This window comes from Opisthocomus hoazin, chromosome 8 (assembly GCF_030867145.1).
Source record: "Opisthocomus hoazin isolate bOpiHoa1 chromosome 8, bOpiHoa1.hap1, whole genome shotgun sequence".
Taxonomy (NCBI): Eukaryota; Metazoa; Chordata; class Aves; order Opisthocomiformes; family Opisthocomidae; genus Opisthocomus; species Opisthocomus hoazin.
The window spans coordinates 63,395,441-63,418,360 of NC_134421.1; the positions used below are offsets into that span (position 1 = coordinate 63,395,441).

The window sequence follows — 22,920 nt, forward strand, 5'->3', positions numbered from 1 at the left end:
GGCACTCACAAATGTAACCAGATGTGAGGATACATGGGCCCCTGCCTTTCTCCATATACAGATAAAAACCCGTTGCAAAACTAGGCATGCAAAAATCAGGAAACAGCAGAACTGAGGCTGCCCATTCAGTGTAACTTCAGCCCTCTAGGAATGACACACAATCTGTAATTAAATGGTCATAGTTTCAAAAGCCTCTTACCAGACCAATTTGACGGGATGGGTAGAACTAATACTTCACTTTGCTTTCAGTATTTAATATATGGGTTTGTGCCATACTGACCACAAGCCATTCAGATCTGGTTTGCCTGTAGAACTCATTTGTGCTGGTTAGCAGGTCCGATACATCTGATACAGTATCTGACACAGTACAATGCCAAAATTTCCCTTATTCTTCCGTAATATTGGATTACTGGGAAAAATATAGCTATATTTTTATTTATATACATAGATAAACTAAATATAGTTAATATAATTTTATATATAAAATAATATTTATATCTTTGTTATAAATAGCAGATTTTTTGTCCTACTGAATTTTCTCTCATAGTATACACTGAGATAGGAATAGAAAATCACAAGTGTCGTGCCAGACTAATAAGCCACACACTTCTATTGCAGACGGCTGTAGATGAACTAATAAAGGAGAGCAAGCAATAGGTATAATCTGATTATTCACTTCTAGAAGCTTCTTTCTGTCTCACTGAAGCACTGCCAGGTGTAAACTGTGACTTCAACCTGGAATGTACCAAGATTCTGTCACATCTTTAACATAACCTTAACTTCTTCACCCTAATTTTTTATTTGTTCTTAGACATGGAGATATTGGCACTGAGGAAAACTGGTTGTTAATGAAGTAAACACAGTACAGGTATACTAATACATAAAAACGTTATTTTAAAATATGTATACAATTTATTTTTAAATATGTATGTCTCCATATGGATTGGGATGGAATAACAAATAAATTATAAAAGCTAATAAAATTACCACTTTCTTATTATATTAACTTTAATTCATGTAACTTCACAACATTGCCCTTGGACTTGATGTTCTGATGCATTATTTAAGCAATGAGATTTCCCTAGTAACTCTGAAGTTAACTCTTAAGTTATTAATACATGATCTCATTATTTAATCATTCCATGTTTCAAAATACAATCAGCTATGTCTCATTATATCACAATCAGAAGAGCAACTGATAATTAAAAAAAAGGAAAAACAAATTTGAGTTCAAAGCTTTGTTGATTTTCCTAATGGCTAGTAATTTCAGATCTTTGTGCAGCAGCTCTCCCAACAACAGAGAATAGTAACTAATTTTTTTAAAACAAAAAAGCCTGCACAAAGTTGAAAGAAACCTTAAAATGTTTTAGCCGAGCATTGTAATTATACTTGGATCAGAAAATTGCATTCCAAGTTTTCTAATTTGATACAATAGCAGCAAGAGACACTGGAATAAGCAGTCACACACAGAAGAATAAAGATTTACAAGTCCTCCCATTTCAGCGAGTCACTGCCTGGGTTACAACTCAAAACTGTAGCTCTGAACATAGGCCTGTGGCTTTGTGCAAATGAAACACATCTATCCAAGTGCTAAAATATTAACACCTTCTTCCTTAATCCATTATCACCTGATGATGGACTAGGGATCTGGTTGACAGAACAATGCTCAAACAGGGTAATCACTTGAAAAAAAACAAAGGAAAACTCTTCATTTACTCATATCTCTATGTCACATTCATAATATTTATCCATATCTCTATGTCACATTCATAACCTCTGGGTTAGGGGAAGACTGGACCAGACATCCTCCCATGTTCCCTTCCACCCTGAATTATTCCATATTTCTAAGAAAGGCAAAGATGTATATGACTAATGCAACTTCAGATATCTCAAGCTTTTGAGTATGATCAAAGTTGAGAAATATTTAATCGGCAAAGGTATTGCTTTCTCTCTTTATATCAGCCACTGAACTTCTAACTCAACTATGTGTCGCACAAAAGCAATAAAATATTCTCTCCGGGATATATATAATACAGTAACATTTGTCAAATTTACATAAACACTGAAACCCATGAAACCTCAGAGCCAAGAAATCCTTCCTTCAGCCCACCTTTCAGGCAGGTCGCTAGCCCTAATAGTGGTGCTTCCCAGCTTAAAGCAGAAGCAAGGTAAAGCAATGGAAAACACAGGACAGGCAATTGTCAGGTTTCCATAGTTTTTTGTTTCAAACATTCCTCCTTCTGCAAAGACTGATGTTAAGGTAAACAGTTTTAAAAACAGAGGAAGAATGCATGTGTAAAGAAAGCTAGAATAAATTTTACAAACCATTTTCAAATCCATATCTCATTTATAAAAAATCAATAAGCGTTCTTAGGCACCTACTTGGTAGAGCCAAAATCATTTGGATTTTTACAACAGCTCTTCATCTGATGGCTAAATGAGAATGATACAGCTTTAGGAAAAAAAACTCATAACTTCCAATTTTATGGCAATTTTATTCAATACCATTTATTTCAGATAAGGGTAATACCATTCTCCTCCAGTACTCCAGGTTAAATCCTACAGAGAGCAGGAGCATCTTTTCTGCCTCAGCCTCATAAACCTTATCATTACAGCAGCGTCACACAGAAAATTCTATAGCGTGGTGTCTTGAGCCCTGACAGCAATAGCTTCTGATTTGCCTATTAGCATCTACTATCCCATTTTCAAGTGCCACAACTAACACCAAAATCTCATGTGTTCAATACTCCATTGACTTCCATGTTTGCACGTTTTTCATAGAAGCTAGACCAGGAGAGTGGGCACAGGAGCAGAAAAGACATGATATGCATGCAGATGGTTTGACACACAAATATTTTAATTAGTCAGCTACTCAAATCCAGACCTTGGCAATGCATAGGAGAATAACTATGAAAGTGAAATTAAGCTAGACAGTGTGGAAGTACTACAGGAACGCATGGCGTGGTTTACGATGCACGAAATACCAAATTGAGATACCAGCAGAGGAAATTATCCAAGTTAATTAATGACATTGTTCCGGAACTCAAGAAGCATGGAGATGAAGTGGCTTTCAGCATAAACCTGTTTTATCCACCATACAGCTTTCCCATGCATGTTTTCCTTTTTTACATATAGCTATCTTCACTGGCAGTGTGCCAGCTTTGGAAAAAATCAAATAGAATTATTGCTTTAACAGCAAGTTTTATAATGAATTATTCTTTTGAGTAATCATTGCCCAGTAACACTGGACAGTAGAGAAAATAGCAACATTCTGTTGCCAAGTAAGATGTTTTGTTCTACAGGTGAGTTCCATGTGTTCTTTTAATTTTATAAATAACTAGGTAGCAAACCTTACGGTGGAGGAATGACTTCAGAGGTAAGCAAGCTAAGCTTTTCTTCCTGTATTTGATTTTTATGCCTTAAAAAATTACCATGAATGATCCATCTACAGGATGAGCAGATAGCAGAAGAGCAAGCTCCCTTGTTTCAAACCCTGCCCTTGGTAAGCTACTGCTGAGGATGATAGTGTTTGGCCTTTAGGCTATGCAATCAAGTGAGGAAGACTAGGGTCAGCATCTACACCCGTGGAGCCACTGTAACGTAGAGTACCTCTGCTTCTGTAATTTTACTGTCTAGTTTACTTTTATTTTTCCATCACTACAAGACAAGAACATAATGAAAAGCTTCTCCCTGAACAACCAGTTTTCCCAAAGGTGTAACTGGTGACCTCAGTATGCGTTCAGATGATCACTGCAACTGTGAAGCAGCTGCTGTGAAGCCACTCTGTTGAAGAATCAGGTTTGGAGTTCTCTGAGCATTTTGTTTATTCAGTTTTTATGGACTCCAAGGACACAGGGAGACTTCAATGATGACTTCTTCCCATCCAAAGAGAACTGAAGCAAGACTAAAAACCACCTTGTACAAAACAAGTAGTTAGAAATTGGAGATTTCAAGTATGTTGCAAGCAAGGTATTCCTTCCTTTAATAAAGAACAGCTATTCTACCTGGGACTCATTTTCAGTAGTCTTCTATAAAGACACTAAGAAAATGTTCTAATATTGACATTTGTGTTAAGACATACTTAACATTAATATACTCTTAATTACACTGGTTTTAATAAATCTACAAGATTGCCATATTTCATTTTCCTAAGGCATCTCTGTAGCAACAAAAATACACCTTCATAGGAATGAAAACTAACACCAGAGTCTGCCTGTGACCTTTGTCACACCACGTGAACTCCTGGTGCTTCAGTTCCCCCACCAAAAGGAAAGCCTGGGGTTCAGCCATGCTTGTGCAATGGTTATGAAGACAGCAGGGACAACGAGCACGTGCCTACTGAAGGGACAAGGCCAAAGATGGGCTCCCACAGGAAACAGAGAAGGAAAAAACCACCCAACTCTAATTACTCTCTACTGACTGAATTGCATAAGGGGGAAGAAGGGGTTGGCTTGGGTTCTTTTACTTTCTTTTTCTTTTTCTTAGCTTCATGTTGACCAGAGTTAAGTTTTGTTTATCATAAGGAGATGGACTAAGTAATACCGAACAGGTTTTCATTACATGAACTAGGATCGTTTTTAACAAGTTGTGTTATTTTTATGATGATGATCTATATGTATGATGACAAGATATTAACTTCCATCTTAAGCTTGTTGCTTTTTTTTGGAGTGTTCTAACACCATTGAGTTATGCAGTTTAAAAATACATACATCAGTTTGCCAACATTGCATATCAAATGAACTGAATCCCATGACAAATGAGGATAGCTGTGACAACAGCCTCAATTCAGAGGCAGAACCAGCACTGCAGATGTATTAAGCCTCATGAAACAGGCTTAATAAAGGCTTAATCAGACATTCATAAAAAATTATGCAAACAGAACCAAGCATAAATTGATATTGTAGCTTAGGAACTAAAGTACCCTTTATAAACAAAATTCCCTGTCACCACAGGATTTTTATTTAGCTGTGATAAAACCAGACTACTACTTCTGCATGACGATTCAAAGTGAAAAGAAAGATGCTTAATTTTCTGAAAAATCTAACATTTCTTGCCTATACTTTGTCTCCAAACCATAGCTTTTCTATTCCTTTACTATCCTATTAAGAAATTCCAGTATCTTCCTAATTTGTTACTGAACTTTCTCTGGCATTAGATGCTTTTCACAGCCCGTCATAACGGGATACGGTGCTCATTCAATTTCTTTATGAAATACAAGATTTTCTATGTTGTTCCTTTTATGACCAAGGCACACAAATACAAGAAATTTACCTAGTATTAGTTATAACTGCGGCTGATTAAACACAATATTAAAAAAATAAGGTGGCTTTTAAGTAGTCTTTCTATTCTTTAGTCTTTTATAGTTATTTCTTAATAAATTTGACAGAGAAATCTGAGCTAAGTAGACAGCATTTAAATTTAGTTCTTTTGCAGTAAGATCAGGTGAGGTAAGGCTCATAAAACACTGGAAACACAAACTCAGTAAATAACATACACTTACAGGCAGAAGAAATTGCCTATTAAGTCTAAATGAAAGATTGTACTGATTAAATTAATTTTCCCATATTCTTTGACAATGACGCAAAGCTTAGAATTTCCAAGAGTGGTGCTCACACAGTGAATTTCTGCTGACAGGAACAGCTCCTCATTTTCACTGCAACCCTCTGTTTGCTTCCAAGGAGCAGAGCAGCATACTGCATGCAACCCACCCAAGTCCCCCAGGGTCTTCTGGTCAACCTCACCAACATCACCAACTGGCACCACAGCAGGGAGCGAATACCAAACTCACAGCTAGGCTCACTGCCGCTCCCAGAGGCATGCTTGAGGATATCACCATTCCAGAAGTGTTTTTCTTTCTATCTTTGGTCCATAATGTCTAAAAATGGGGAATAACCCCCAAAATGTATGAACCTTATCTTGCGGCATGTGTTACGGTGATCACCATGAGTATCTGATCTCAATCAGGGACACTATTAGCACAAATACCCAGTATATTTTTAGCACTGGTTCCACCTTTCAGGTGGAAAAGCGTGTGCGATAGTAAGGTTTTAAATGAAGAATGAGGAAAAGACCATATTGTACCTATCGATAAAACTGCTACGAATTGCAGAGACATCTGCAAAATTTGTAAGGTTTTGGTCTTTCCATCGGGCTGTGTCCTGAAGCATAACACAGAAGCCTGGTGCAGCTTCACTCTTCACACGGTTGTGATGGGATCTGAGGAGTACACATTTTAACTGCATCCCTCAGCCCCACTAAATGGAAAACTGCAATTATTCTAGAGATTAGCTTGGAAACCCTGTATTGCTACTTTTATTTTCAGTCAATTTCCGCCTAAATTTTACATTTTTTTTTTCCTTCTCAGTCATGTACTTTCAGAGTTAATCATTACTAGTAATGTTATCCAAACACATAATCAAATAGGGGAGCATCACTTCGAACAGATGAAGAATCCTGGACTGTCAGTTATAACTCAGCCCCTGAATTAGGGGTCATGCTGTGTGAGATGCTGTCTGGGGACTTGACTTGTTTAATAAGTCTCACTTTCATATCTGCCTATTTCCCCAGAAACCCACTCTATCATTAAAGCACCTAAGCGTCTCCCAAATAATCTCCCAGATCTAATTATAATAGACATTTATTATTGAAACATCTTAATGTTTATTTTCGTATGATTGCATAGCTTATGCTATGACTTAATATAAAACTGCTTTACAATATCGCTTAAAGACAAAAAGTAACAGATTTAATAAAGACACACACAAAAGCCTGGTTTGAAACTAAAACTGGACTTTGCATGACACTTCTGTGAGCTTTAGCAACAGCACTGTGTAAATTACACTTATGAACAGAAATAAAGGAAAACCCAAGGCAATGACTGTAAGCTGCCATATTACAGACGATAATTTTAGGGATACTGCCATAAAATCAAATTTAGTGTGCATTATTATCAACTTGCAAAAGATTAAACACATGACAGCAGCCTATAAAAACATGATTGCCACAGAGAGGATGACCAGAGATTGTTTGATCTCTGGCTCTTCCACTACAAGCTTAACGGGGGATGCTTCGAAACAAAAAGAAGGGATGCTTCTTCACACACCACACAGTCTGCAGAACTTGTCACAGATTACTGAGAGCGCTAAAAGTTTACATCTGTTTAGAACAGATTAGACATATTCATGGGAAGAAAATCTACCGAGGGTTATTAATGCAATTAAAACCATCTGTGACTGGGGAAATTCCTGGATTGCAAAGTGCTGGAGGCGAGGACAGCATTTTGAGGAAGTACCACTACGTCAGTTCTGCTTTTATAACCTCTTCTCCGTATCTGCTTTTGACTTCGCTGGAGAGAGGCTGCCGAGGGACAAGCCGCGGGCTGCTCCAGGATGCCATTCTTGTACTGAGAGAAGCAAACAGGCATATTCTGGATACCCACCCTTCAGTGGGCTAGAGGGTAGTAAACCGATTCTGATAAAAAATTATCTGTGCCAAAAAGCAGTCATCTTCATGGCCTCAAAACCTTTCCCATGCACAAACCTCCACCCGCCAAAAAAGGAGACAAAACAAATTCCGTGTCTGAAGTCCTTGGCCAGGAACACATGGGTTAATTTTGTCTCATAATGGCAGACAAAAGCTCTGATCAGCTCCTTCTCAGCAGTAATCAGTCGTATATTCCACACACCCAGATGGGAGAGGGCAAAACGAATGCACTGACAGCAAAACAAGACCCGTATCATGTCTCCTCACCTCATTTCTAGCGACATACTAACTAGCAATATGTGAGCATGATGTCACATAGAAATAAATATATTCAGACCCCGACATTCATAAATCATCGCCACAAGCCTGACGACTAATGCAAAAAAAAAGTTGAGAAAACTATGAGTAACAGCAGAACGACAAATGCCTCCTGCTTTATTGACTGAGGATTTTTGACACAGATCAAAAAGGATGAATTAAGTCAAGACCAATGGGGTGAGTTTAGAATGACAAAAGTCTGTCAGATCCTTTCTATTAAGCACTGTTAAGTTCACATTCAAAATTTAACTTTTTGGTCTTTGGTTTACCTTCTCCTTGCTTTTGTGAGGCATTTGATCAGAGGCTCGGAAAACAAATGCCAAACAAAGCTACAGTGGGAACACGATGCTATGCTACACAGTGATGTCTGCTTTGGGACCAACAAAATCCTGCAGTTTATGTATCACTTTTTTTCTGAAAAATTGATTTCTTAGTTTTTTACATACTAAGGCGATTATTCTAACCAGCAACCCTTTAGCCTCTTCTCAAGTGCACATACCTTTGAAATAAAATGTAAATACCTGCTGCTTTCTGGTATGAGACCTTCCCACACCAGTTCTCAGAGCCCCGAAAGGCACCGGGCAGCAGGTATGCAGAGCAGCCAGCAGCTACGGACTCATGCAGTATGGATGCAGCATGGGAGAGGGAGGAGTCAATAACCTGAGGCTACACTGTGGCAACGGGACTCTGCTTGCATAGGAAAATCCACTGGCCTTTCCAATGGTGATGGTTTAAATTGCCTATCTGCACTAGCTAGATTTCCATGGTGATCCAAGTAAATGGTGATTTCAGAACTGCACTAAAGTCCTCAGCCACCTTAGAGCACTGCATGGCGGGAAGGAAATGTAAATACACAAACAAGACAATAATTTGTATTTCAGCCAGCCTATATGCATTTTCCATTAATTCTCAGCATGCTCAATGTTCTGCATAACAGCCTTGGTGGCCTCTTGATAACAGTCTGTCTGCTAGCTCCTCTCTGAGGACCCTTCTTTTCTTGCGGTTTAAGGCTCTCTGCCAAGGCTCATCTTGATTATATACATTATTTCCCACCAACAGAGGGGCTGCTGTGGTCTATCAGGTTCATACACAGTTTGTTACCGATAATATTTTACATCTTCCTAAGCAGAAATTTGCCTCAAACCACAACGTGTCTCTGTTAATTAATAGGCTTTTCATAAATTTCTACTGAAGACTTAACTGGATGTTTGTTTTCATAAATCATGAGATTAGCTAACAGATAACAGATGCTGATTTCATCCTTCCTGCCATTTGTTACTTTGCACTTCTTTGTAAGACCAATCATTGATTCATCAACAGAATATTGAGTCCAGTTTTTACTATTAAAATTATACAATATCAATATAAAAATATCTCAAATTCAAAGCAAAATCTGTTTATATTATTTGGACAATTTCCTATCCAAAACATGCTTTACAATACATTATTAATGAAATGTTTCTGACATCTCATTAAAACATAAAACATTTCACTCCTAGTGCTTCACCAGTTTCCCATGGAAAGGTTTATTTTTGAGACACACCGAGTCCCTGCTTTTCAACTTATTTAAGAATTTAGACTGTGAGTTGACAGAGGATTCACAATGAAGGCCAAACACCTCCTATTACATGTACCATAAACGAAATTATTTCCAGAGCTCAATAATCATTCCATGGCTGAAGATTAAACATATTGAAAGGTACGTGGATCATAAATATGTAGGTGAAATCCATGATTTAGAATTTCATGGCAATTTATTAAATGGTCACAATTGTTTTGGGACACATATCCTGCACGTGGTTAATACCCCTACTGTTCAGATGCAAGGACATAATACGCTTAATATTATTCCGTCTTTGCTTGCAAGTTGCAAGCAAATAAAAAAGTTACTTCTTCATAGCTTTTTCTCCGTAATATACTTTTGGATCAGAACACTTTTTTCAGAAACTTCTTTCCTAAACAGGCTCACACCTTGAAATACATATCTGCACCTAGAAAAAAATCAAAGCAGAGAGGAAGAAATGACTCTCACTCCGGAGGACAAAGCTAGAGCAGGAGTCATCTCTCACCAGCAGAGAGGCATGACCTCAAACTGGAGTAACTCCCAACCTGGCTGTCTCACAGCGCTATCATACGTCAGTCTTTCCAGGGTCAGTGGCTGGCAATAACATCCTAAGAATTCTCTAGTTCCCTAACTGTCTCTGACACTTACGAATAAATATCTCCTTGACTAACCTTGTCACGTTTATCAAGCGCGTGGGCTGCAGGAAGATGCATTAGAAGCTCTGAATGCTCAGTTCTGAATGAAAAACGAAAACATATCATATGAGCTAAGTGCAGTTTATTAACGAGATGACCAGCCAGCTGTAATCGGATTTGTTCCTTGCAATATGCTCACAGTAAAATAATAAATTCTCCTAATAACCTCCTATTAGCCAATCCCACGAATCCATCTTCAGACTTCATCTTTCAAATGCATCACTTCCAGCACAAAGGTTCTCCGGAGAATATTTTTTTCCTCAGTATCTCTGAAATCATCCTTTCCTAGTTCTCCTCCCATTACTTTGATCTCTACTACACTAAGTTTAGCAGAACCTTGCCATTTTTCTGCAGGATTGTTACGGGAGTTTTGTAGGACTTTGACTGCAGTTTTCTTTTTTTTTTCTGCCTCTACATCTCATCTTCAGGTTACATTATCCACAGCTGCAAGTTCCACTACCATTCGCTCAGATCTAGAAGATTCACTGCCTCATTTGTAGTAACTCGTGTTATGGGTTTGCACGGCAAGGTTTTGGTAGCAGGGGGGCTATAGGGGTGGCTTCTGTGAGAAGCTGCGAGAAGCTTCCCCCATGTCTGATAAAGCCAGTGCCAGCCGGCTCTGAGACGGACCCGCCGCTGGCCAAGGCCAAGCCAACCAGCGATGGTGGCAGCACCTCTGTGATAACACAGTTAAGAAGGGGAAGAAAAAACTGCGGGGAGACGACAGTAGAGAGAGAGGAGTGAGACGATGTGAAAGAAACAACTCTGCAGACACCAAGGTCACTGAAGAAGGAGCGGGGAGGAGGTGCTCGAGATGCCGGGGCAGAGAGTCTTCCCTTGCAGCTCATGATGAAGACCATGGTGAGGCAGGTTGTTCCCCTGCAGTTCATGGAGGTCCACGGTGGAGCAGATCTCCACCTGTAGCCCGTGGAAGGGACCCCACACCAGAGCAGGCGGATGCCTGAAGGAGGCTGTGATCCCACGGGGAGCCCTGTGCTAGAAAAGGCTCCTGCCAGGACCTGCGGACCTGTGGAGAGAGGCGCCCACGCCAGAGCACGTTTGCTGGCAGGGCTTGTGACCCCATGGGGGACCCACGCTGGAGCAGTTCGAGGAAGAGCTGCAGCCCATGGGAAGGACTCACGCTGGAGAAGTTTGTGGTGAACTGTCTCTCGTGAGAGGAACCTTCGCGCTGGAGCAGGGAAATAGTGTGAGGAGTCTTCGCGCTGAGGAGGAATGAGTGGCAGAGACAATGTGTTTATGAACTGACCGTAACCCCCATTCCCCGTCCCCCTGTACTGCTTGGGGGGAGGAGGGAGAGAAACGGGAGTGAAGTTGATCCCAGGAAGAAGGGAGGGGTGGGGGGAAGGTGTTTTAAGATCCGGTTTTATTTCTCACCATACTACTCCGATTTGATTGGTGATAAACTCTCTTTTCTCCCCAAATTCAGTCTGTCTTGTCTGTGGCAGTAACTGGTGAGTGATCTCTAGCTGTGCTCGTCTCGACCCTCGAGCCTTTCATCATATTTCCTCTCCCCTGTCCAGCTGAGGAAGGGGAGTCATAGAGTCGTTTTGGTGGGCGCCTGGCATTTATCCAGGCCAAACCAAAACACTCGTCCAACCTAAAAATCTTTCTGTGGGCTAAAACATGACTCAAACTTCCTTCTTCCTAGTAAAACAAAGGAAAAACACTCCAACGCTGACAGAAGTCACGCGCTGGCAGCACCCGGAGACAGCTTCCCACTGTGCTAAGCGACACAAGACCTGCGGAGCTCTTGTGCACCACCTCTCATCCTCAGTCATTAGAAGCCGGGGCAAACGCCTCCATCCGCGTTGGCTGCCGGCAGGGCTCTGGCACCGGCCAGGCCCGCGGCGCCAGGAACCCGGCTCTCAGAGCAGAAGGCCGGCGTTCACCGACGGCCGGGAGCCGAGGCCAAGGCCGGCCGCCCACGGAGCACACGCGGGGCTTTGCGGCCTCCTGCCTTCAGGGAAAAAATCCCAAACACGTAAATGTTTGATTTCTAACAGACACCGGCCCAGCCGAGCCGGTTGCACCGGGACTGAACTTCCGGTAAGCGAAGCGCGCGCCGCCCGGAAGCTGCCCATACCCGTGGCGGGCCGCCCGCATGCACCTCCGAGAGGCGCTCGCGAGCCGGGCGGGGCCGGAAGCCGCCGCCCGCGCTCCTCCAACGCCACCTGCCGGCGGGCGGGCGGTCCCGCACCACTCGCTCGCCGCTCTCCCAGCCTCAGCGGCCGGCCGAAACAACAAAAAAACAACCCGAACCGCCAAACCACATCAGAATGCTGGCCACGCACCGCAAAACCCGCACCGGACAAGAGAGAGAGCCCCTTCAGCGCGAGCCCCGCCCCACGCTGCGCCTGTCCCGGCCCGGCTGCCCGGCGGCAGGCCCCGCCGCCCTCGCCCCTCCCGTAGCGCATCCGGGAGGAGCCGCGAAGCCTTCCACGGACCCCAGCGAAACGCCCTCCCGCAGCGGTGCTCCCGGTGAAACAGGCGCAGGGGAGCTCGGCAGCCCGGCCCTGCCCCGCAGAGCCCCGCTCGCAGCCCCCCTCCGCCCCGCAGCCGGCCCGGGGAACCGGGGGGGGCAGCCCGGGGGCTTCTGGGCAGCGCGGGGACAGAGCTGGGAACCGCAGCCACCCGAGCTGGGGAGAAAACCTCCGATAAAGAAACAAACCAGCAAATCGGGGGAGCAACATTAATGAAGTATCGTAAAGAGAGAGCGAGTCCCACGGTAAGCAGACAAATCCAGCCCAACAGCGGCTATGGGCTTGGTTTCAAAAAACGCGTATATTAATTATGCATATCGATGTGCTCCGTTTGCCGTGACCGTATTTCAGATTGCTCGCACAAATAGTGCCTGATAGAGCTTCTCACCCAAACAGAAGAATTCAGCTGTAATGCCTTTATCTTGAAAAGTAAAATGTAATTTTCAATTTCATACACATTAAGTTGTGATTTAGAATGATAGGAAATATTTCTTCTTTTTTTTTAAAATAAGCAAAAATCCTTAAGTACCCATTCCATAAAGGAGCAACAGCAGAAACTTAAAGATCCTAAGATAACTTTATTTTCAATTTCATTACTTTTATTTTTGTGTGCATTTTTCGCTAGGAGGCTTTATTAATACCAGAGTCTCAATGGAGATTTCATTTGAAATCAATTTTTAGGTAACTACTCCAACATTTATGTTTGATTTCTCTGCATCTGGTAGGAAAAAAAGGATCTGACTTCTGCAGTACAAATGAGCAGCAGCAGCACTCATCTGCGTTTCTCTCTCATACAACAAGCATACACTGGTGACAGAGTAAAACTTGACCAGTCATCCCTTTCATTACCCAGCAGCAACTGAAGCATTTATTTGAGCACTTAAAATTCAACAACCACTACCTCACCCAAAAGCAGAAGTCCCATTGGGATTTAAAAGCATAATAAGAGTTCTGAACATCACTAGTGCAGTACAGTATGAATTATATTCTTATTGCTCTTAAGTGTGTAGTATTTCTAATAACCACTGCAAGCAATGAAGAGTACGTGCATTTCAAGCAACAGCACTGAGAACATTATGAGTTTAATGTTGTACACCGGGATGATTTTTACCGCTATGCGTAAGCCTGCAACAGGATAGCATTCTGGACAGCACAGCTTGTGGACATCACTTGATTTCTTTCCTAGGCTGGACACTTTTACTTGGCCAGCGTAGTCTGGTAAAACTCTTTGCACTGTCACTCGGCGCCCAGCAAGACACAGAGCCATCAGCAGAGGACAGACCCTTCTGCTTGCTTCTGCTGTGAAAAAGAGCTGGAAGGACACGATACACTTTAACTGACGGGGCCGGGCGCACAACCAGTATAAATTACCGTCTCTCCATTGCCTGCAATAGCGTTAGCTCAATTAAGACTAACTGAAAATTTGGCCCTGAATATGTTTATGGGGATGAGGTTGGGTGGTTGCTTTTATAATTCTCTTTTTAACTCAAAGGTTCTGTGCAGCACTACTCCAATGTGCACAGTGTTGCAGCACACCTGCAATGTTAGGATAAATTCCAGATACACACCTATACTATCTCTTTTACTAAAGGGGTTACACTGTACTTTGAAAAAAAACAGTTGTAAAAGCTACTGGACCTCTTGAGCTGCTAGCATCACGAAAAACATAAGCCACACCTCTACCTGCTAACACAATTCCTTTCGAATGCATGAGCGTGAGCTATAAAATCCCAATTTGCACAAGCAGCACTATCAGAACTTGGGAAATAACACAACACATGAGCTGTCTTACAAACCAAAACACATTACTGGCAGAGTACATTGGAATTCGTTTTACACCTTGGTGGTGAAAAAGGCAAAGGGATTAAATATTGTACCTGTAGCCCAGTCAGCAACTTTGCACACCACCAGGTGGCTTTTTAATATTTTCTGAGTCTTCATTTGCAGTCTGCAAAATCTGTGCAAAATTGTTCATCCCAATAGCCTAAAAATACTTTCTCAATGCTATGACTATAAGATATGAAAGTACTGCAAGTTTAACGGAAGGAAAATATTTAAGAATTGAAATCAAGCAATAACTACTTTGAGAACATTTTGAAAACAAAACCATGTTAATTGCATGCTAAAACTTCTCTTAATTAATAACAAAACCAATGCACATAAAAACGCACTCCACAACAACTGATAGTACATCAGCCAAAATTAGCTGATTACATGGCTTTTAACAGCAGTGAGGCTGCTCTACTGATCTCGATCTGAATGCTGAACTGCTGAACCCATTTTCTAGGATAAATTTAGCTGTTCTTTCGTGTTCTACTTTTCTTTGGTACTTGGATCAGTTATGTAGCGTATAATTATACCAGTGCAGTTAGACAGCGCTTTCCATCCAAATGTCTCAACTCGCTTTTCAGACTTAATTATTTTGGACTTGGAAATCCTTCATGACGTAGATATTAGGCAAATTTAACAGGAGGAAATGGAGTCACGGAAGAGGGGAGCACCAACTGAAATGAAGCCTCAGTCTCCTGAAATCTGCTTTTTGTTGCCACCTTGCTTTGGAGGCATACGAAATCAAGATACTCTTCAAGTTTAGCTTCTGCACATACTAGGAAATACCTTGCTCTTGACAATGTGAAGTAGCTTGCACCTGCCTTACACATAAACCCAAGTAAATCCCAGACACTAAATAATTCCTCGTTGTCCTCGCAAGTACTTTAAGCTGTATCCATTCCCAGAGGATGCCTAACACGTACCAGAAAGCCCAGGCCGGGGGCGAGGTGCCGTGGTATCTTTCCTGCTCTTTCTAAACACAGAGCATCTCTTGGTACTAAGAGTTAAGCACTTCTACAGAACATGAGACCAAGCTCCATTTTTTTCTCAGCATGAAAGAAAACTCACACCCTGCATCTATGTGGAGAGCGTCCTATCACTTTGTTTTATATGAAAGACACCTTTCTCTATTAAGCTATTTTTTAGCAGAAATAGACAAAATGACTGAGTTTTATTTTCTGAAATAAATCTAGAAAACTCCCTTTAGCAGTAGCTTTTGGCTGTAGATGCCATATTAGCTACTTAAATAGCAAAGAGGAAAAAAATTTAGACATACCTATATTCTCAAAATATTTTATCAAGTAAATGAACTTAATACACTTGAGAGACTGTGAACTCCCACCTGTTCTGCTCAAATTTCCTTATCAGCTGACTACCTTTGGGGCTTGGACAGAACAGAAAATAAACCCCACACTCTTATTTTTACACACGGTGTTTTATCACATTTTTCGCCCTGAGGGCTTCCTAAAATGCAGTATAAAATTCAGAACTGGAGGAGCTCTCTCTACTCAGCCCTAACAGCTGAGAGCAACACCTCTTGCCACTTTAGCACCTTGGCTTATCAGGAGGACTGAAAATTGCATCTCTGTCGCCTGGAGTCCTGACACTGGCTTGTCAGGACCGGGAGGCTGGTTTTCATAGCTGTTTTTCTGGGCTGTGGGACTTTCACACAGAGGACATGGCTCGAATGCAGGATGGATGTCGTCTGGTGACAGCCATGCCCAAGCTAAGGGAAGAACTGAAAACAGCAACAGCTATTAATGCTACACAGTGCTTGTGCTAACAAGCGTAGCTGAAAGGCAGGGCTTATTAGGTGGAACACAGGATCATGGAAAGGAAGGATACCTGCATAGCAATGTGCTGTATTAAATGATAAATCAGTCACGCAGAAAGAGAGCCCAGAGGTAAAATGCTTATTAGGATTCCCCAGCTATATCTTGCTTATCTAGGTCACTACAAAGCGCTCTCTACTTTGTCTGTCAAAGATCTAATTCTTCTATAATGCCTAGAAACACATGATGAAGTAAAATAGTTAATTTTTAACATGAGTGGCATCACGTGTTGTTCATGTTGTACCTACATAGTTCTGCAGTTTTGTTTATGAAAAAGTACATGCAATGTAAGAAAAATTAATCCAGAACAGACCCTCCTTCTCACCCTGAACAGCACTTGCCTTTTTCCACCATCTTGCATTTTACAAGCGATGTGGGCTGTCGCCAACACTGAACTCACTGAGATCATTAGGGTTCAGCAGCAGGGAAGAACAGGGAAAGGTCTCCATGGGAGTTGCAGAGACTCCTCCAGCATGTGTTTCCACAAACCAGGAATCCTCCTCCTTAGATACAACCGTACAGCAAGGACATAAATGTTTATAGGAACACTTGCATCCCAATGTTCTCAGGCAAGCCCAGCCAGCTATTTCCTCTAACTCACAGTTCTAGTTAAGAGTTAGGGATAGCTCAGATGCCTGGACAGAAGAGAAAGCATGGATTCCTTAAGGTTGTTGTGAAGATGCACTACATCTCAGAGCCTTGTAGTGGGTATATGACCATAGTTCCAGGTCTGGCTTTCTCTTTGCTGTGACTGTTTATGTCAAGTACAGATGGTTAACTACCAATCATTAGATCCCTGGATTAGCGTTCAAATGCCTGAATATGACAGCATCACAGGGAATACATGAAGAGGTATGAGAAAACTGAATATACTGATAGATGCCCTTAATTTAGTAGGCGACAGCTTAACCTTTGACTTCTGTTGTGCGTTCATACATATAATGTTCCTCCCTTGTAGCCATACAAGTGATTGTTGGTGACAAAGATTAATCTGACTATTGGCTTCCTCTGCATTAGGATGGAGAAGCACTGGGAGATACATGGAGTGTTTAACGACGCATGTGGCATGCAAGAGAAACTGTAATTTACTGGGAAAGACACTTGAGAAAAGAGTGCTCAAGCGACACATTTCTGCTCCTCCTTCAAGAATAAAAAGAAGAACAAATTAGGTTTTGTTCATTTCCTTGCTCATGCTTCTTTTGCCAACTAAGAATTCTGTGGTAGAAAAAAATGTATTGCTCTAAAATATGTGCTTTAATAGTGAGGCTCATATGTAAAACAACATAAACAAGTACTTCTGGCATGCTGGCGTCACGTATTTGAGACTAAGGTATAGTTTACTGGAAGCATAGCTCATGGATCAAACGTTGCTAGCAGCAGTCTGTGCAAATCGTGCGTGCTCCAGGACTAGTGAACGTTATCTATAAAAAAGATTTGAAGCAGATACTGATACATGTCAAATTGTTCACACACTTCTGAGCACTAAAGATACTTGTGGGTGCAAAGAGCACATTCAATATTCAATAATACAGGGAAAGAAACAAAACCAGTCTGTCTGAACCCTGTGTGAAGGCTAGAATGGAAATAGCTACGGAGACCATGGTGGAAGGCAGCTGACAACCGAGCTGCTCTGCAGGACTCTGCCTGCAGACCCTACAAAATGAGCTGCAGGACCCAGGGGAATTTACAGAGCACCGAGCATCCTTCAAGCCTGCCCAATTAGACCAGTCTGCAAGGACTTTCACGGAGTGCCTCATCTTTTAAAAAAGAGCGAACGGAACCTCTGGTAGTATAAATTACTCTTGTCACTTCAATTCCACTACCTATTTAAACCAATTTACACCATTTGCCTTAGTGAGCAAAGCAGAAATTGACCTGGGAATACGTATTATGCTGTATTTGCAGATTAAAGCCTCTTATTCTCATGAAAGAATTGTGCTGCAATGTGTAACCCATTTTGTCTCTGATCGAGCTTAGACAGCCTGCAACAGCTGTAATTTTTAAATATATAATAGCACTAATCACCATGAAAACCATAACTATATAAGCAACCATCACAGGGTTAGGAGACCACAGATTTCCTATTACAAGTAACAGTTTTGTTTCAATACAATATTACCCTGGCAAAATGAAAATCTTCCGGGATTCACTTTGAAGTAATTAATGTTTGAGTTTTATATTTACAAATGGAGTAAATGGAAATTTCCATTGCAGAGAATTTGTGTCTTCTAATGCCCAGCACTAACTGAATACTGTCAGAAATAGTACTCGTTACAGATCTGTGAAAGCTCTACTATTCAAGTATTAAGTCTTGCTTGCTAGGATAGGTGTGATGAAGTGTTACCACAAGTATATCAGCTACTTTCAGGAATTTTACCTTCCCAGATCTCAAATTATTTGTTTTTAAAGAAAAAAAAAAGGAAATGAATAAAAATTGAAAAGGCAGAGAAGATATTTCCAAATGCTCTGAATTTAGAATGAAAACTCTGCTATTTCAGTATAAAATGCATGCATTAATTCTGAAGCACTAAGGCTAATTATATTATGGACATACCATAATGTGATTTGTTTGGAATGTGGTTTTTTTTCTGCTAATTTATTACTGATATATAGGCTTTCCTTTTCTGATAGACTTGATAACTTTTCATAGGCACATTTGTCCCCATGTGCCTGCACTCAGCATCGATATCACTTCACAGCAGGCATATGGAGTAACTGGTAGACTTGACTATTTTAAAGAGTTCCTTGTCACGTTAGATTTCACTTCAGAGCTGACCTCAAGCAGTTTCTGTGCTAAAATGTTTTGTGTGTCTGCAGTTACAGCTAGGCACTTGTATTTAGAAATGCTGATAAACAGGCTAGTGGTAGAAACAAAAGGCAAAACACTTTCTACAGACTAGTAGTATTGATAATAAACATTTCCACTACTCTACTGCAGAGTTTGAAGCCAGAAGGGACCACCTGAACTGGAGCAAATGATTGAAAAGAGGTGAAGGAGAACAAGGAAGGAGAGAGAAGAACACACCGGGATGCAGAGACATACGGTCGACACTATCGCAGAGCTGGCGTGCCCAGAAACCTAACGCAGGAGGCTGGGGAAAGGCAGGGACAGAGCTATGGCCCAGCAGCGCACACCTTTTCTTAGCAGGAAAGGCAACGCTGCAGTGTTCCCGCTTCCTGGCCTGACACATAAATGTACATTTTCAATGCCCCAGCACACATAAAGCAAGAGATGGAGGAGAGCCTGCCCATGAATTAAGCTCCGTAAGGAGGAGAAAGCATGCCAGGAGCTGGAAAGCAGAAATATGTGTAGAGCACTCCTTAACATCCTAGATGCAGAGGATGTTTGTCCATTTATTCACCACTTTCTGCACTCTTTGAATGATCTTCCACAAGTTCTGATTTGGGTTTTTTTTTTCTAAATAAATAAACTAAAAAAAAGAGTCAGGCATTTACAGTGCATAAATTGCCATTTTAACATACAATGTAAAAGTTTCCCATACATTAGCCCCATATCTGTATGTGGTCTGAATTTCGGAACTATTTCTTGTGGTACAACACGTAAGTGTTGTATATGGTATCAAACTGGAGACTGTTGTTGAACTGCCTCTGTATCCTTTGTGGAGACGCTGACTTTCTGAACACAGCTCCCTCTCTCCAATTCACTTCATTGCCTTTCTTTCCTGGAGGAACACATTTATATTGAGCCATATTGACGCCAGAGGACCACACTAACTCCAGCCTGAAGTAAAACCTTTAAATTGCTGATATTGTAAATGTAGGACATCAGTCAACTCCTTCGATCTACTGATCTGCTTCTAGTGCACCTTCAGCAATGGAATAACGGATCATGATCTCCATTTTTGGGTGGCTGGTGAACTGGTATCAGGTTTACCATGTCATTTTGTTCCCTTTTACAAATAGTGAAAATTCATTAGTGCTGTTCCAAATTTCTGCAATCTCTGCATTATTTAAAGGTATATTAAAAATAAATACCACTGGACCAATGTTTTCTCTGCTTATTCTTAGTGTTCCTTAAAACATAGAAGTTATTTTCAAGATATTTATGTTTTATACTGTTATTCATCCCTTTACTTAATTCATTAATTAGTGTTTTATTGCTTTCCTGTCAAAGGAGTATATTGTTTCCGTCTCTGAATCATACGGCAGCTATTTTGATTGAATAACGTTGACTATTCTGTGATTCTGTGATTCTGTGACAGTTTCATTTCTGTTGCCAATATTCTGAAGACCTGGATTCAACCTACAAAGCTGTTAAAGCTTAGTCAGCAAGCAGCCAAAAAGTCAAGAATCATGCATCTAGGAGGAAATCGGGTGAGAAAGAAACTGAATCCATAGCCTAAGGCACCTTTGGCAACAGAGACACACATCCGCAGTCAGCTAGGCTATGGCAGGGAGGACAGAATAGGCACAAAATGTGCAGTTGCCAAGCCCATGCACAGGTTGTTTTCCTGAAATTTTGGGCCATGCAGCGTGAAGGGATTTTGATGCCGTGCAGGTGGGAGTCTCCTGGGCTGCTCTCCCAAACTCCAGCTCTGAAATTCTGCCCGGCAACCCTTGCAGCACGGACATTCTGCTGAGCATTTCACATGCACCTTGCTCTCGCCCACATCTGTAGTGCTGGATTTTTCAGGTCTTCTGTATCGATATTGTCCTCTTAATTGCTACATGTTTCATTTGTAACTTTCACCAGGTATTTTTCAGAAACAAAAAAGAAACAAAAAACCACAAACACAGCCGTTCTACATCTTATATTCTGGAGTTTCAGATAGAAGGATCCTGCCAGCAATAAACAAGCTTTTTTGTCAGTTGTCTATATTACAGTATCATCTCGAGATCCCCAAATACTTTCAGTCTAAACTGGAACAAACACATGGCAAATAACACTGTCCACTGTGAAGAGCTTACTGTCTCAAAAAGGATGGAAAAAGAAATATAATTACACCATTTTTCAGTAGCATAATGTGATTAAGTTAATTGACTTAACCATGAAACACAAGATGTCAGAAAAGCAACTTAAAACTGATATCCAGAGGTCTTCATCAAAAGACTGGTGTTCCTCCACACTGATTCTTTAGTCACTGATACTTAAGAGTCCAATGATTATTTCCAGTATTGCAGTGAAGTTAACTTTTTTGAAGAAGAACAGTGAATAAATTACTGTATCTCAGAAATGATCCTTCCTTCTACTGGTACGGTACATTGCTGAGGCTCCATTGTCAAGTGCCTTTACAAATAAAGGTCTCCAGAGTTCTCATTCCTGGTACAGTAATTACAGCTTAGAGAGGCTGGAAAATAATTTCATAGACTTTAAGGATCTTATGACGGAAAAAAAAAAAAAAAGTAATTTTATTTTAAAAACCTAGGAATTAGTGAGTAATAGCTGCAGTTTTGATCTACCAATTTATTGCAGCTATCTGAAGCAGGAATTATATCTTTAACTCACATCAATCCTTCCTAGATACATTCACTACTGAAAACTTAAACGAAAGCTAATCAAACTGAAACGAGCAGACAAATCAAAAAGGCTCACTAAATTCATTGCAACAGCTGATGAAGCCATCACCAAACAGAAGATACCAATACAGAAATATTTCTTGCAAAAATACCCATCATCCTGAAAATGCTCCGTGAAAAAAAGAAACACTGATGGTTTTCTTCTGAAGCATTTATTACTAATTTCAACATGATTAAATAAAAAAATCCTGCTCCTTCCCAATAAAAATGATTACTCAAAAGGAAGAGCAAAATTGGACGCTGCAAGGGCATATTTCAGGCAAAGCAGTCTTTTAACACACCTAGTACTTTGAGATAACTGCCTCATTCAGCATGAAATGTAGTACAGTCACCAGATTCTCAATGCTAGAAAGGAAGATGAAAAAATACAGAACTTATAATTTGGGGCTGATGCACTGAACACAGATAGCCTTACTTTGAGTCTTCCCGTTGCAAACAACAAAAAAAACCCATCATTATTAGTGATCTGGATCCTTTGCTCATCTCTCCTTACAGCTCGAGGCACTTGCGCTGTCCTCTCAGAGGGAAGTAGGAGAGCAGATCCAGCCCCTGCCAGCAGCGATGGCCCGTGGGAGCTCGGCAGTGGTGTCAAGCAGGCTCCTCGATACCCTGCCAGAGGGAATAACAGCACCTGCCTGTCTCACAGCGGTTTGAGAAGACAGATGTAACCGAGAGGCTGAAATCCACAGAAATGTTAAATCCCAACAAACCTTGGGGAAATTACTTCCCAGATGAAAATATTTTACTTCCAAAATATTTTCTTTATGCTTAGTTTGAATCTTCTCTGTTGTGATCCCATTCCTCTTGCTCTGGTCACACCCCACGGCGTTACCCTGAACACGTCTGCCCTTTTCACTCCTGCGCTACAACATTCCCCCACATCTTAACCCCTTCCTGAAAATACATTTCAGCTCTGGTATTGTACATGGATTTTTTTAAACCTCTGCTCTGAAATCAACCCTTTCTCACTTAACATTATTGGTGTATTCGTAGGCTTGACTTTGACTTCTTTCCAATTTCTCAATATTTTAGTGTGCCCAAAAGTCTGCATAACGTGTGTCCTTGATTAAAGAAATGTATCAGTGGTGTGATCCCACTAATAGCATGTACGTATGATTTTTCATCTGTTATTATCACCATCACTATTGTCATTATTATCA

General features: G+C 41.1%; 1 protein-coding gene and 1 long non-coding RNA gene across 6 annotated transcripts in view; one reads left to right on the forward strand and one right to left on the reverse strand.

Annotated features, from left to right (window-relative positions):
• Nucleotides 1-22,920, reverse strand: part of CACNA2D1 (calcium voltage-gated channel auxiliary subunit alpha2delta 1) — a 439,617-nt gene that overhangs the window by 273,873 nt on the left and 142,824 nt on the right. The window lies entirely within an intron of this gene.
• LOC142362291 (uncharacterized) lies at nt 12,268-22,856 on the forward strand. Its single transcript, XR_012764920.1, has 2 exons — nt 12,268-12,805; nt 22,256-22,856. It is a non-coding gene; the product is annotated as an uncharacterized LOC142362291 (long non-coding RNA).